The sequence below is a fragment of the Triturus cristatus genome, chromosome 6 (genome assembly GCF_964204655.1).
Source record: "Triturus cristatus chromosome 6, aTriCri1.1, whole genome shotgun sequence".
NCBI lineage: Eukaryota > Metazoa > Chordata > Amphibia > Caudata > Salamandridae > Triturus > Triturus cristatus.
Genome location: NC_140589.1, coordinates 1181588168 through 1181605625, shown reverse-complemented (window position 1 = coordinate 1181605625; position 17458 = coordinate 1181588168).

Sequence of the window (17458 nt, the reverse complement as noted above, 5' to 3'; positions counted from 1 at the left end):
CTGGAAACAACATATCCAGGACCCAGAAGACCACACATCAAGCAAATCATACATATGAGTCTCTGCAAACACAAATCCCTGTACACTAACACATCACAGTCTGCCATGCATGTAACCCAGCTGCATGAAGGACACAGTTCCATACACGATTGTGCGCTGTCAGATGCAGGGGCGGCTGGTGACATTTGAAAGTGGTTGGGCAAGAAATGATTGGTATACTGCACCGTTGCGAGCGAGCATAGCGAGCGAGCCCGAGCCCGAACCCCCATAAGGAGGGTTCGGGGGGGATTCTCCCCCGAGAAAATTTTGAAAAAAAAAAAAAAAGGTGCATTTTCAAGCAAATTTGAGAAAGCAGGAAGGTTAATAAAGCAATTGTGAAAGTGCAGTTATAACATTAATAAAGAGATGTCATATAACATAGGTAGCTGCTTATTCAGTATAACCACAGAGCTTCATAACAGACTTCGAGATACAATGCATTTCTGAGTACCTCACTCACAGATGTTTTTTATTTAACAAACTAAACTGGTTGCAAAGTAGCAGCATTCAACATTGTTTACTTTTTGTAAATGAAATCAGCATGTCTCTCTTTAAGAGCAGCAAACTTCTCAATAACTTTAATGTTAAAGTCCGGGATTCAGTTTCCTTACCTTCAACTCTGGTGTTTGCTGGGTCGTAGCCGGGGTGAAAGAGCAGCAAAGGAGGTCTTGTTCTTCACCGGAAAAATGACCAAAAATTTGGTAATGGTTGTCAAGCTTTGGAAGTTGCTGAAAATAAAAATAGAAACAATTTATTAATATATGTGATGGATGTGTTAAGCTTCTTCCTGGTACTTGACAATTTCGTTCTATGAGTTACAGAGTACGTTGATGTGGGATTTAGAGCAGAGAACTGAACAGACTAAAGGAAGAAAAGCCAAGTGGCTTTAACGTGGTGGACGTGCATCTATATTTGAAACAGCAGCTACAAAAACATGAGCATTATACCTTAAAAATGTTTTTCAACCCACACAGTTCTTGAAATCAACAGGAATGTTAATGGAGAAAACTGCAGAAGCTTTCTGAGTTCCAACGGATAGGACAAACTCCCTCTAAATCTAAAAGACACAACTTAAAAAACTGACAAATCCTTAAAAAACATCTATGGTACATTTGCTGTAATCACAGCCCAGCCTGTGTGCAAGTACTTGAAAATCTTGGAGTTATAAATGAATAAATGCATACGTTAATGCTAATATGAATAGATGATATCGTGGAATTTCTAATTTTTTGGGTGTGCCATTATTTAGTAAAAAAAAGTTGTTATTATGAAAGCAAACAGTCGTGGGCTTTGCTTAGGGGTGTTATGGAGTTTGGCGGGAGCAGGGTGTATCGCCCCAGCTTCGTCTTATTTTGGTGCCTTCTTTAATCTGGAAGATGATGGTTGTCTCCACTCTACGTAATAGTTTTTCCAATTTAAAAAAAAAAGTGTTTAATAATTTCCCTGCGCCGCTTTTTTATTGCTTCCTGTAAGAAATCACTTCATTAGGCGGGAGGCAGGCTTCAAGCACCATCGTTTCTAAACAGGACTCATGCTGTGTGGCGTGAGTGTTTATCGACAACACAGTGCACTCTGATTACACATGACATGACCACTACTTTTTTTAAATTGAGTTTTATATACCTTGACCCAAATCGGGTATCAGAGCGCTTTACGTAGCACCAGTTGTGTTACATGAGGACACATTCATTTTTGTTCGGCACGGGGAGGTTCAGCGTCATTGCCGAGAGCCCGAGAGTGAGACTCGAACCCGGTTCTCCAGATTCGAGGTCCACCACCACCCTAGCTGTTAGGCCGACTCCTCTACTACTTGCAATTGCAAATACAAACTTACTGCCTCCTTCTAGAAGCCAGCCACTATGCATGAAACTTTTAACTTAAAAGTTTCACGCATACTGGCTTAACTACTAATGGCGGGTTCCAGAGTAGGGGGTGGCCTACACCCCAAAAAGGCTCTTCAGTGGTGTTATAGGAGAGCTCCTGTGAGGGCAGACAGCAGCCTAGCGCGTGCAGGCTGAAGGGGCCTCCTCCCCAGCCCTGTCGAGGCAATGCACTCCGACGCATCAGTATGACCTGCTAAAGCGGCTTGGATCTCGCATTCCAGCGTGTTGCTGTCATGAAGCCCGGAGAAAACATTTTACTGCCCTTCTTTAACCTCTGAACCCTCACCTCGGGCCGGATGAAGGGGGCTGGCGTAGGGAGCAGTTCTGTTCTAAATAAAGGTCTCCATGTGCCCCGTGAAGAACTGTGTGAGAGAACTGACATCTCTCTCGTTCTTACAATCCATCTATCGCCCTTGAAACTCTCACACGCACATATTCTGTCTCTCTCTGTCACCAGAGCGCGGGGCTGGGCATGTTGAGGAAAGAATAATGCATGTGTCCGTACGCGTGTTTGTGAAATGACGGTGGCTGTCTGTGTGTTGTGTATTCGTGCGCGAGGGCGCCTGGCTGCAGGTGTGTATAATGGTATGGATGGATGGTGTGCAATAGAGGGTATCTATGTATGTTGCTATGCATCATGTTGTGCTTTTCTTTAAGGTGTTTATGTGATTGTGAGCATGGGCGATTATGGGCACTTTGTTTAAATCAGTGTGTGCATGATTGTGTGCAACGTGTATGTGTATACGTGAAAATGAGAGAGAGCACGTGTCAGTGAACGTCTGTGTTCTTGAAAGTGTGTTTCAGTCTTCTTGTTATAAGAGTAGGTTTTCAGCTCCTTCCAAACTCCCTGCTAAGGGGATAACGTGCACCCCCTACCGTGGCCTCCTAACAGAAGGCTGCTCGGAGCTCCTTCCAGAAAGTAGTTCAATCTATAAACCCCACGTAGGAAGAACTCCTGCTTAGCAACCTTTTTGTGCCGTCTCCCTCCTACCTTCCACGAGTTCCCTCTCTCACCTCAGAGGAACACACCTGGGTTTAACTGTTGCCCTCGACGACACCGGTCTGCCTATTGCCCCGTCTCAAATGTGCCCTTTTTCAAGCTAAGAACCTCCCAAACTCCCTTCTAAGGTGAAATACTCCTCTCTCTTAAAATTGACTCTTTCCTAGTTCCCTTCAAATGTGAGCTCCCTCCTAACTCTGTCGTTCCCATGTCGTCTTCCTAAGCATCGTTCCCATCATACAAGGTCTCTCCCCAGCTTCCCCCTGGGTGAAACTAGGGATCAAGTGATCTTCCTGGCTGCCTCACTACAGCGTTCTCCTTTCTAGGTCCCGCCAAAAACGAGCTCCCTTCAAGGGCCATTTTGAGATGAACTCCCACAGGCCAGTCCAAGTCCACGTCTCCCAGTGCCTCGCTTTTCTTTCATATTTTAAACTCAACTGCAATATAGTAAATAGATTTATATCGCGGTTACGAATACAACCCCTAGCAACTCGCTAGGGGTCGTAACCGCGATATAAATCTATTTATTATTTGCAGTTGAGTTTACAATATGAAAGAAAAACAGATGAATATTAAAGATACATACTAGATTATTCCTCTGATGAATGATGTGGTGACATTTTGTGACAGGGCAGCGAGATGTTTCAGGGCCTGTACTACTCACCAATGGACAACCGTAGACCGACGTAGTCACGGGAGTCAGGGACAACACAACAACAATTGCTGTGGACAACGATAGTAGTCACGTCAGTCACCACCACACGAGTCGACACGACGGGTCCGGGAGAGCTGACAGTGTATGTACAGTACACGTACAGCAGTACACTGTAGTCACTGCCGCCACGAGGTGTGTATGGCAGACAGTGGCACCGTGCGTGATGACGCGACGGACTGCAGAGTGCACTGCGCACCTCATGGCCAATCACTGTTCACTGTGTTCAGACATAAGCCACAGTGATTGGCCATAGTTGCGCGGCACCCAATGCAGTTTCTTCGTAGGCTGCCGCGCGGTGTCTGAGACTGTCTCAGGCTCTCAGCCAATCCAGAGACGCTGCATTAGCAGCGCCTGCCCTGGATTGGCTAAAGAGCATGGATAGGGCTCGCCCATATTGAGAGACGGGGGCTGCTGCATGAGGCAACCCTCGGCCTCTCGGCCCCCTCCATCTCAGTACAAGTAGTGCCTAGCTGGCTGACAGACAGTGGCGAATGCGCATGCTCTTGCTGGTCATGAGCCAAACTCGAGCATGCGCAAATTGCGAGCCGCTATCAGTCAGTCAGTGCATGGGTGATACAACTGAACTGTCAGTCAACCTTCTTAGTGCTGGCCCCCCGGCCCCACCCCCTTCATGTCCCGACTCCCGGCCGGCGGCCGCTACACTAAGCTACCAATTCAAATATTCATTGCTACTGCAAGCACGCACCACGTGCGTAGTGGGGCAACGCCCCTGCGCCCCAATGGACGCACCGCTACTGGTCAGATGACCACACACCTATGTCACACAGGTCTTGTCTCTCACAGTCATATCTCAGATGTCATGCTGACACCCTGAATCATGGACACCCCAGTTGCACATAACAACAAGCCACACCCTAATGACACAGAGGCAGACACATGAGGGCACATGTCACTAAGCACAACCTGCAATTTCATACACAGGAGTGGGATTACAGAGTGTTTCTAAATGCCCTTGAGGAGCCATGACTGGCCAGGTCTACATGAAACAGTGTTTGGCCCTGGACAGTAGTCAGGTGGCTAAGCAAGTGTGACATACTTGATATACATACTCCTGAGGCCCCAAAATTGGAGTCCCCTGCTGCATGGGTTTGTTTGGAATACCCCAGCCACATGTTGCGAGTCAGACCAGCGATTGGTACACATCTCAAGGGCACACACAGATCACATGTCAGATCTCAGGCATTGTGTAAACAATTGACCTACCCATGAAACACACAACAGAGTAAAAGGAACAGATGCTATCCGGTAGATGAAGCATAGCTGACTGCAGGGACACAGTGCCCTAGTGACCCAAGCAACAGATTGTAGGTGCCACACCTGTGGAACAGATGAGGAGGGTGCATCACACAATTGAGGGACCTGAGTATTGGACTACAAGACCTATGTAATGTGGAAGTGTGACCAGGCCAAAAGACTGCAATTAGCATGTCAGACATAGTACACAGATTAGGCATGGACTTACCCCCTTCCTGCTGCTGTCTGGCCTTCAGCTGCCTATCCAGGTCCAGGAAGACCACCGCCAGTATACGGAGCATGTGGGGAGTCAGGGTCCGGTGTCCGCCCCTCCTGCGTGGAGGTGACAGCTTCAGCTGGACTCTAGCTATCCTCCGGGTCCAGCTCCGAAGGTCCTGCAACCTCTTCTGGCAGTTGCGGATCCGGCGCTTGAAGACCCCCGACAGAACGAACAGCCCGGGCAATGGTCAGCCAGATCTCCTGCTTCTGGTGGGCATTAACCAGTGAGGATGACAAAGTGAAAAGTACATTAACACACATGCCCCAGATTTGTGCAGCACACATTTGGATATACATGTCATCATCACAAAGGGAAATGAATTACACAGGTAGTGCAACCATGGGGAAGGAAAAATCACCTGCATGTCTGACATGTTAACAATGCCTGGATAGTTTAAGCTTGCAACAATGCACTTTAGCAGCAGGAAAGCTATTCATTACATGTACCCACACACTTTGGGGGATGAAAGTAGTCATTGAGAATGTTTGCCACTGGTGTACACACTGCTAGTACTGCTAGTCAGCCAACATGCATAATTATGAAGTCAGTGGACTGCACACTCACCTGCTCCCCTGGTTTCCCATAGAGCTTGCTGTACTGTGGAAGGAGCCCGTCCAGCAGGGCCTGGTTCTCCTCCTCAGTGAAGGCTGGGGCCCTCTCCAGAGTACGTGCCATAGCAGAAGCCAGAGGATGCAGAGACAGCAGCAGTGGTAGCAGGGATGTGGTCCAGTAGCATGTAGTTCAGGCAAGTGAGCTCCCTGGGGGCCAGCCAGCCTTATATCTGTGCTGCAGAGGCAGACTCTGTGCCATGTATCCCAAGTGATAGGTCCAACACGGTTGCATTCTATGAATCTGGCAGATCCATTTAAAAGTACAACTCGTACACGCCTTCCGCATCGTTCAAATCTTTACCTTCATGGAACACTTGAAATTGCAACATTGTTGTAGGCATCCAACTGAATTTCCAGTGCACAACTCGTACAACTTTTGAATCCGCATCCGTCTCCATGACAGTCCGGAGCCAATGGGTGCGGCCGGCTCGTTCAACTGACTGTACAACGCGTATTTTGAATATACACATGCACCCGTCTCAGTACGATTCGATGGCCATGCCTGTCCGACGCTTATGCATGATAGTCACCCGCGTCGGTCCTCATTGCATTCAATGACAAAGCGTATGCACAGCTCGGACATGACCCATGCAATGCGAACGCATTGTCACCCGCGTCGGTCCTCATTGCATTCAATGACAAAGCGTATGCACAGCTCGGACATGACCCGTGCAATGCGTACGCATTGTCACCCACGTCGGTCCTCATTGCATTCAATGACAAAGCGTACGCACGGCTCGGACATGACCCGTGCAATGCGTACGCATTGTCACCTGCGTCGGACCTCATTGCATTCAATGAAAAAGCATACGCACGTCTCGGACATGACCCGTGCAATTCATACGCATTGTCACCCGCGTCGGACCTCATTGGTGTGACTATGATACGGATGCAACACACATATACTGGTCAGGGACACCTGTGCACACCTACCACACTACAGCATTGGCCACACAGTGTCCCATGGCATGTAAGGCTACATTCCCTGGTTGTTTGGGGGGCCACATCTGATTTTTTGGCTGGCACTTTGTGCAGCCACTCCCAGGCTGTGCACGTGTACATGGGGGCAGAATCCTTTGTGTGTTGTGCACATTACCACTGTGATGTGCAATTGGACAGTAATGGGCATGAGTCATGGACACAGTGTCAGGTTGGATATGTTTAGGACAGGTCACATACACCCTGAGTCCTGGGGGTGATGGCATGTACGCGTCACAGTGATACATGTAGCCACTATACTGATGTGCACCCACAGTCTATGTGCATGTTGTGTCTCAGATGTGTCTGATCAAATGTTCCCAATGTGACAGTCTCCACATCCCTGTGGTATATGCATCAACCTTGATGGGGTGTGTGTCTAAGAGACGTACATGTTGGGCCGGTAGGAACAACAGTGGCCACTACTTGTGGGACTTACGCTTGCCTTGTGGTGTGTACGTGCTACGCCATGTCCATTGCTGTGTTGATGTGGCAATACAGGGAGCCTGGGTTTCTGCATGGCAAAGATCTGTGATGCCTGGGAGACATGAGGCCTCACTTGTCACTGTGGTGTGTGTTTGGAACGTTGCAGCAGCACATAGGTTGGGTGACACAGCCAGATGATTCGCCATTGCACTACATGGGACTGATGTGGACAAGTGGAATTGAGATGTGAGGTGGTGGTCTTGTAAATGACATATGTTTCCATGACCAACAGCACACACCTCAGTACATTGTGTAATGTCATGAACTAGCATGTGATATTGATCGTGGTCATGGCCACATGGGTGGATGAACTGACAATCTTCCTTTATGCATCTCTGCACTGCAGGGCACCAGCTGTCCATCAGCCGTTCCCAGAACTTGCAACCATGCAGGAGCGCGACTGCATCAGATGGTACCACTTCACCAGGACACTGATTGCGGAGTTGGCGGACCAGTTGGCGCCACAGCTGCTACCTGGCCGGACATACCCTACAGCACTGACCCCAGAGGTGAAGGTGATGGCAGCCCTGCACTTCTTTGTTACTGGTACCTTCTAGTACACTGTGGCTACTGCTGGTGGGATGTCGCAAACAATGTTTAGTCGGGTGCTACGCGATGTCTTGGCGGGGATGTTGCAATTCCTTGACCTGTATATAAAGTTCCCAAGCACAGCTGAACTTCCTGAAATAAAGGGTGCCTTTTATACACTGGGGAGGATGCCGAACGTCATTGGATCTATTTATGGGGCACATGTTGCCCTGATACCACCACAGGAACATGAGCAGGCATACCGGAACAGGAAGCACTACCATTCAATTAATGCTCTGGTGGTCTGTCTTGCTGACATGTCAATCACACATGTGTGTGCACGGTTCCCTGGTTCTGCGCACAATGCCTACATTATGAGGAGTAGTCGCATTGCAACGCTGATGTCACAGATGCCAGCTCAGCATGCCTGGCTTGTCGGTATGTACTGACTGTTTCTCATTGTGTGTGTTTGTCAATGTTGTATTCCGCACTCCGACAAAACTCAGCTACTTGTTCATTTTTGTGTGTGTAGGTGACTCCGAATACCCCAACATGCCGTGGTTGCTGACACCCCTCAGGAACCCTGTGACACCAGCCGAGCTGCGCTACAATGAGGTACATGGTCAGAGTAGGAGGGTGATTCAGTGGACATTCGGCCTCCTTAATAGCCGCTTTCGCTGCCTGTACAAGACCAGAGAGGCTCTCCCATATGAGCCTGCAAAGGTGTGCAAAATAATCCTTGTCTGCTGCATGCTACACAACATGGCGGTGCGGAAGGAGGTGCCTCTCATCCAGGATGACGATAACGATGACCAACCTCCGGCACCTGTGGAGGATCCCGGCCTGGGCCAAGATGCCAATAATGATGAAGATGATGGTGACGTCCGCTCCCAGCTCATCAACAACTTCTTCACCTGAATGTGAGTTTACATGGTTGGTATGTGAATGTATGGAGGTAGCCTGGAATGTGTTGTGCCAGCTCTGTTGCTGTCTGAGTGTGTCTGTGTGCCACTTGACTGGATGCGTGCTGTTGTGTGTCCATTCAGGTGGTGTGTACTCCACAATAGTCTAGTACTGCTATCTAGTGTTTGTGTAGGTGTCTTGCAACATGTTTTGTGCATGTGTATTGCATTTCTCTCCTGTTCTTCGGTGCTTTTGACTGTATCTTGTCTGTCCTTCCCAGGGTACTTTGCCTGTTGTGTGGTCAACACTGACCCCCAACACCCAGAAGCCAACACCAGTGTGGAAGTTGACAATTCCCATCAACTGATGTACCACACATCCCTGGACTTCCACTCTCCAACACATCGGGAGCGTGTGTCCACTGTTACGTAGAATTACCGTGCAACTAGTGTGGAATAAACGTGTTGCTGATGTGTAATGTACCTGTGCTATGCTTTGTTATGTGCGTTGTCTGTCTTCCCACATCTGAGTGACATCTGCTTACCTCACCTGTGGACTTGTTACCACTGACTGGGCTTGGTGTTGTGTCTGTGCATGCCAATGTGTTTCAGGTCAACATCATTGTGTGTGATGAGTAACATGGCCATGGTGAGTATGTTTTGTGTTGCCATAGTGGTGTGTCTCCCTCACATGTGTCACATCCCCATGACTCACCTTACGTTGGTCACATTGTTGCAGTATTTGGCATGCACTGTGTTGTGTAGCAGATCGACATCTCCCTGAACATGACAAGTTGGAATCACAACAGTGGCAAGTATGGTGTAATGGTGAATTTATTTACAAACATGTGTGAGGGAAGTGCACAGGATGATGGGTGCTGTACAGTGGTTTGGGTATCCAAAGTTCACATTGGAGTTGGAAGTGCTGGTAGATGAAATGTCCAGAGTAAAGTCCACAGTCATCTGATACATTGGCACAACATGAACCCTCCATGGCATGTTGCGATTGGACAAGGTGAATGGGTTGCACACAAATAATATTATCCAGAACAGGTTTAGAGGCCCTGGGGATGTGCTGGGAAATCTGCCTCTCACATGTCCTTCTTTGGACGACCCCTCTTCTTCAGGGGGGGTGGGATCCTCATGTGCAGGCCTCTGCGGTGCAGGGGACTCTCCGCCAGAGTCCTCCTCCCTCCCTGTGGCGCTGGTAGATGGTGTTGTGACAGATATTGTGGGCACACAGGGGGGTGTGGACACGTTGGTGTTGATCTGGCAGAAGCATTGTAGTATGTCCATGATGCACCGCAATGATGTCATCCCACTTGGCCTCCATGCGGGCATGGTGGGCGACCTGCTCATGTTGCATGTCCTTGAGGATCCCCACTACCTAGCCAAATCCTCCGGTGCTATCCTGGTACGAATCTAAGATGCGTGCCAGGTGGGGGTCATCATGCAGTCCAGACCCCTCTGCAAGGCGCACCCTGTGCCTCCCACCCCTCCCAGCACCCCTCTCCACACGGGCAGGACCAGCGGTGGGACGCACAGCTAACACTGGGACCCCTTGGGTAGTGTTGCTGATGGTGTTGGCTGTAGCTTCCGGGGGGTCCTGTGTCCCTGTGCTGTGGGTGTTGATTGTCCTTGGTCTGTCCGTGTTGGCGGGGGGTGCCCTGTCGGTGTCCAGATGCTGGAGGCGTGGGTACAGGGGGGGCAGATGTTGATGCTGCTGGTGCTGCATGATGGTTCACACCGGAGGGGCCAGGTTGGTCGTCGTCATCCGAAGAGGACAGTGAGAGAGTCAGACCAGAGAGCTCAGTGTCCACCAGAGTCTGGGACTGGGTATCTTCATCATTTGGTGCTGGGTGCCCAGCACCACCTGTGTTTGGAAGAGACACACAATGTGATTTATGTTTCTACATGCATCGTTGGTTCACAAACATGACATTTTCTACTTTCAAACAGATGCCTGCCTGTACACTGCTTTTTCCCAGATTGTCACGGACAGAGTTTGATATTGTTGTTGGCCATTTCCCAGCATGGCCTTGTGCTCCCCACAACAGAGCCCAGTGTCAGACATCTTGTCAGTCCCTTCCCACTCCCTGTGAGGCGAGTATGGTTCAGTTTTATCTTGCTGGGCCATGTGGGTGGGTATAGGTTGTCTGTGACTGCGAGTCCCATCATACTCTTGGCTACACCCCCCTTCCCAGCATGCCCATACTTCCTCCCTCTTGACTCTGCTTCCTTGTGAGGGGGTGTGACAGCAATGGCTAGATGGCTGACTGTGAAATCCTGGTGTTTGTTTGGCTACAAGTCCAAAGTGAGCCCCTGTGCTTCACACAGCAGCACCCAGTACGGGGTATCTTTTGCTGATATTTAAATGAGGTGTGTGTCAATGCATTGTACCCGGTGAGTTGTGTGGAGTTTGTGTTGAGGGGGGTGTGTCTCCCCATGCTGATAAGTATGGTCAGGGCTGACAGTCCTCCTTCCCATCATGAAAAGTGTTTCCATTGTAGGGCGTGCAAGTTGTCTTTCAGGATGTCAGTCAGTGGTGTCCTGCTTCTGATTAGCACACAAGTCCTAGCAGGGCCTTGTGCTCCCCACAGCAGGAGCCAGTGTCAGCCATCATGTCAGTCATTTTCCACTCCCTGTGATGTAGGCATGTTTCAGAGAGGTCTTGATGGGCCAATCAGGAAGGGGAGCATTATTTGTGACTACAGGCCCCATCATGCTTTTGGCTACACTCACTTCACCTGCATCCCCACTATTCCTTCCTGACAGTCAGCTGCACTGTGAGGTGGTGTGTTTGTGGTGGCACACTGTCTGGCAGGGTCTATTTGGCTTAGTGCCACTGGCTTGCTCTATTTGTTTTTAGGTTGGTGCATGTCATGACACAGTTCCCAGTCACTCTGAGATGGCAGGTATTGTGTTTGTCTGACTAGCATACACATCTTGGGCTGATTATCTATTGGTTAGTGTAGCTTTGCTTGCGGTGCATGGTTTCACTGTCCCCTTGCCACACAATCTTGGGTATGTTGTTTGTGTGCTCACCAGGCTCTGGGATGTCTGTTAGGCCATGGAGGCTCTCTGGTGGTACCTTCTCCTCCCAGGTCCTGAAGTAGACTGGTTTGGCAGGAGGGCCACTGCCGGTGCACTGACTCAGGGCGTGATCTTTTTCGATGAGTTTCTTAACCCTCCTGTTCTGGATATCGTCCTTTGTGCCCCTTGCTGGTGCTTGTGCATTCACCTTGTCCACAATCCTCGCCCACATCTTAGTTTTCTGTGAGATGGGGTCCTTTGAACCAATGTACCAAACAAATGTGGCTCTACTCTGATGATCTCGTCTACCAGCACTTCTAACTCACTATCTGTGAACTTTGGATTCTTCTTTGGGGACATGGTGATGGGTGGTGGTGGTGAGGGATGTGTGTGTGGGGGTGCAAGTGATGGTGGGTTGGTGTTGGTTTTGCTGGGTGTATGTGTGTGTGCTTTTGTATGAGGTGCTCACGGTGTGTGAGTTGTGTGATGGGTGAGTTGTGAGTGTGTCTGTGGTTGCTATGTACTGGTGTTTGCTGCTGGCTGTGTTTCCTGTTTGCAAGGAATGATGGTAGTGATTGTAGTCCTTTATATAGTTGGAGGGGTGGGTGTGTCTTTGTCCCATGTTTTTTTTTTTGGTATTTATTGGCTTTGTCATTGCTAGTTTGGTCCTTTTTTGGTCTTTTTTCCTTTGTGTTGTGTAGGCATGAAGGAGACTTTCATGTGATGGAAACGGACGCTGCTGTTGTCTCGTGCGGGCTTCTCCGCCTCGTTCACACTGCCTATCCCCTGTTTGGTACACGTCGGTCGCGGCGGTCTCTATTGCTTGTGTCCCGGGTTGTCTGTGCGTGTCGGTCGTGCAGCTTGGTCTCTGTGCGAGTCGGTCTGGTTTTACGCGCATTGCATTGTACTGTGCAAATCGTACATCGCGGGTACGGGTCGTCGGCTTCATTCCGGGTTCGTGTCCGTCGGTGATATTCGTGTCGGTTTTCCGGCCGGATCACTATTTTCCCTACGGCTTGGTCGTACAGCTTGTATTCCGTACGTGTCGGTTGGACTTCACACGCGTTGCATCGTACTGCACAGGTCGTACGGTGCTGATCAGTGTCGGTCGGGATTCGGTCCGGGTCCGTGTCGGTCGGTACGTTTTGCGGCCGGAATCGGAATCGGAATCGGCCCCAATATGTTGCATCTCTGTGCTTCCCCCTGTGCTGGAGTGCAAACTGCTGCCATGCGCCAGCGCAGGCACCCTTGCACCATGGTGCAAGAAGCCTGCGTCATGCGGAGATTGTTTTTGTGCATGAAGTGGCACCTTCCTGCACAAAAACAATCAACTGACGTGGTTTTCTCTTCCAATGTGTGCTGTAGAATAGAGCACACATTGAAAGAGGAAAAAAACGAGGAGAAATGGAAACACTTGCACCTCGCTACGCCACCCCTAGGGTTGGCATAGTATTCTGACGCATTTCCAGATTTACGATTCCTCGTGAATATGGAAATGCATCAGTGGACTTAGGTGTTGTATGGGAACACCCACATCAACACCCATGTTACACCCCTAACACGCAATGTGTTGCGTGAAAAAGGGGAATATTTACAAGTACAGGTAAAGTCTTGCAGGGTGGCTTTACGTGTGCTTGTAAATATCACTCAGCAGGTTGTGCCGCTGGTGCATCACGCAACGTGAAGCACCGGAAGTGCAAGCGGCTTGTAAATCTGCCCCCTCATTCCAAATGTCATTCTCTCATGCAGTGAGCCCCAAGCACAGGCTCCAAACTCCTTGAAGCCAGAAGCAAAGCACAATAAAAAAGCGATACTAAATCAATTGCAATGTCAAGGCATTAGAGAGCATTGTCTTTCTCTGATGAATACTCCTATTTTTTCCTTCTCAAAACCAGACGGCTGCTATAGAATAGTTTTATATATAGAAATGTAAACACTTACACATAAACATATTCAGTGCAAAATGCTCACAGAACAGATTTAATGACATACCTAGCATAAAAGAGGTACAAAACAACCCTGTATATTTCCAACATGTTTTTCAGTCAGAATATAGCACCTGAAAGCAAGTATTCAACCACCTTCAGTTTTGATGGACTGCAGTATTTGTTCAAACGATTGCCTATGGGGAAGGAAAACAGCCCTGGCCTATAGTATGCGCACAACTTAACAGTCACTCCTCCCCAATTTCCGTCTCCGTTCCTCCCCACTGTGCCCAAGAACTCTCTGAATCAGAGCATGTTGTCCAAGGTGTAGCCTTAACATCCAACCAGGTAATTCACCACAACCAATATGAGAGTAAAAGTATCCTACTTGGAAATATAAAATTATTCACTGCATCACACTTTAGCTGCATCAACATGTCAAAGGCAGTAAGAAAACTAGGCACCACATTACACTTGAACTTGAGCGTGGCTGTACACTTTAGTGGCATCAACATGGCAAAGGCTGTAAGGAAATTAGGCACGGCATGACACTTGAACTTGAGTTTGGCAGTACACTTGAACTTGGCCGTCTCAGCCCACCAAGCCCCCACTCTGCTGCGCACATTGTGCCAGCAGGCCCCAACGTGCTACAGTAAACAGTTGCACTACTTGAAATCCAAGGCCCCGCATAGCGCACCGGCCCACCAGGGTACCTGCACACAGGCAGCTTCCCCATGGTTCTACTCAGTCCATATGTTGCGGGTTAGGGCAGAAAAGTCCAGGACCACCAGCAGGTCAAACCCCCCTTTCCGCCTACCCTCTGCACATGTTGATCCGATCCCCTCCTGGGGTCCATCCAGTCGCTGAACCTACATTGTTGTGCATCCCCCTTTGTTGTTAACTGTCAGTTCTCTGCTAAGCCTCGCACTTCTGCCTGGTGGGTGGGTGGGTGGTCAGCGACGCGCCTCTGCAGCTTGCCGGAGATCCAAGGGGACAAAGAGACCGAAAAACCAGAGACACAGCCTTAAATATCTTTGCCAGATGTTCCGGTACACCCCGATGAGGTCACCAGTCCTCTTCCTTCATCTAGCCCCCTTCTTGGCCCCGGAGGAGGCTCAGTCTCATGGCGCTACAAAGGGCTCCCCTTCCCTAGGCGCAGGGGGCGCTTGTTCATAGTATGCGCACAGCATGACATTCACTCTTCCCCAATTTCCGTGACCGTTCCTCCCCGCTGTGCCCAACTCTCGGAATCAGAGCATGTTGTCCAAGGCGTAGCCTTTTTATTCACATCAAACCAGGTAATTCACCAACAACCAATACGAGAGTAACAGTATCCTACTTGGATATATAAAATTATTCACAGCATCACACTTTAGCGGCATCAACATGTCCGTTCCGAGGCCACCGAAGTCATCTGCGGCGTCCCACAAGGATCCTCACTCAGCCCCACCCTCTTCAACATCTACATGAGCCCTCTCGCAGCCATCGCACGTCAACACAACCTCAACATCATATCCTACGCCGACGACACCCTGCTGATCCTCTCCCACACCAACGACCCCGCCTCCGCCAGATCCAGCCTCCAGGAGGGCATGAAAGACGTCGCGGAATGGATGAAGCTCAGCCGTCTGAAACTGAACTCAGACAAGACGGAAGTCCTCATCCTGGGACCATCCCCCTCCGCATGGGATGACTCCTGTTGGCCCCCGGCACTGGGCACCGCACCCAAGCCTACGGACCACGCACGCAACCTGGGCGTCATCCTGGACTCCTCCCTAACGATTACCAAGCAAGTCAACGCCGTCTCATCAACTTGCTTCAACACCCTGCGCATGCTCCGTAAGATCTTCCGATGGATCCCCACCGAAACCAGGAAGACAGTCACCCAGGCCCTCGTCACCAGCCGCCTGGACTACGGGAACACCCTCTATGCCGGAACCACTGCCAAACTTCAGAAAAGACTTCAACGCATACAGAACGCGTCAGCACGTCTCATCCTGGACGTCCCCCGCCACAGCCACATCTCCGCCCATCTGAGAGACCTGCACTGGCTCCCCGTCAACAAGAGGATCACGTTCAGACTCCTCACCCACGCACACAAGGCCCTCCACAACATGGGCCCGAAGTACCTCAACAGCCGCCTCACGTTCCACACACCCACCCGCCAGCTCCGCTCCGCCAGCCTCGCCCTCGCCTCCGTTCCACGCATTCGCAAGACCACCGCCGGGGGAAGATCCTTCTCCTACCTGGCGGCCAAAACGTGGAACTCCCTCCCAACCCACCTACGGCTGACCCAGAACCATCTCTCCTTCAGGAAACAGCTCAAGACCTGGCTGTTCGAGCAGTAGCGACCCCCCCCCCCGCGCCTTTAGACCCTTGCGGGTGAGTAGCACGCTATACAAATTCGCCGATTGAAAGGCAGTAAGAAAATTAGGGATAACATTACACTTGAACTTGAGCTCGGCCATACACTTTAGCGCCATCAACATGTCAAAGGCAGTAAGGAAATTAGGCACGTCATTACACTTGAACTTGAGCTTGGCACTACACTTGAACTTGGCCGTCTCGGACCAACAAGCCCCCACTCTGCTGCGCACATTGTGCCAGCAGGCCCCAACGCGCTATAGTAAACAGTTGCACTACTTGAAATCCAGGGCCCCGCATAGCGCACCAGCCCACCGGGTACCTGCACACAGGCAGCCAAGGTTCTACTCAATCCATACATTGCAGGTTAGGGCAGTAGAGTCCAGGACCACCAGTAGATCAGTCCCCCCTTTCTGCCTACCCTCTGCACACATCGATCCTACCCCCTCTTAGGGTCCATCCAGTCGCTGAACCTCCATTGTTGTGCATCCCCCTCTGTTGTTAACTGTCAGTGCTCAACCACAGGGTGAGAATCTACCTGGTGCACTCCCCCTCCCCCCTGACGCTGACAGTGCACCTCAATAGACCCCAGTATAGTCTGGATAAAGAGCTCTTGTCCTTTTACTGACAGATGCACCCCATCCTGATGGAACAGCTCCTTTTTTCCTCGCTGGAGCAAGTTATTCCAAATTGTGTCTATCGTGAAACCTGCTAAGATTCCCTTGATCGAATGGTTCAGCTTCTTTACAGGTTCGTTCGTTGCCTCAACCGGGGCACCCCAGCCCATACTGCCCGTGGTATTCCTCCAGACCACAGTATAGACGTTGTCAGTAAGTATTTTCTAAGCCTAGACATGGCTGCAAACAAGGCCTCCCTCACCCCTCGCCTGCCTAGCGGCATCATATCATTCCCACCAGTGTGAATGACTAAATTGACCGGATGGGGAACTGCTCACAAATCTATTGCTTGCTCAAGCCGACCAAACAGATTCTGCAACCTTAGACTCCACACCCTAATCCAATGGTGTGCCAACCCCAGCGACACCCTGTGCTTCCTCCAGACCAGACAGACCCGCAGAATTGCTGCTCCACTCTGCGAAAGAAGGAATACCCACACCAACATAAATGTACTGGGCTGCGCACATCAACTGGGGTGCCCTGTTGACCGTCCAACCGCAGTCTTGGGAGACCGAGTCACCCAATGCCTCCCCTTTTTACCACTAGAGTGGGCTTTCAGCTCGGGGTGACTGACACCCATAACCAAAACAAAGGAACCAATGCAAGAGATGTAAGATCTTACTGTAGGTCCTCCTTCATGTTGTCCCCACCTTGGGTAAACTGATCAGTATGTATCCAGCATCACATCCGCAGGGAAGGTCTCAAAGCGCCTTGCAAGAAGACAATGTAAAATTAACATACTTAAGGGACAGGACCAACAGAAGAGATGTAGGGAAACAATTA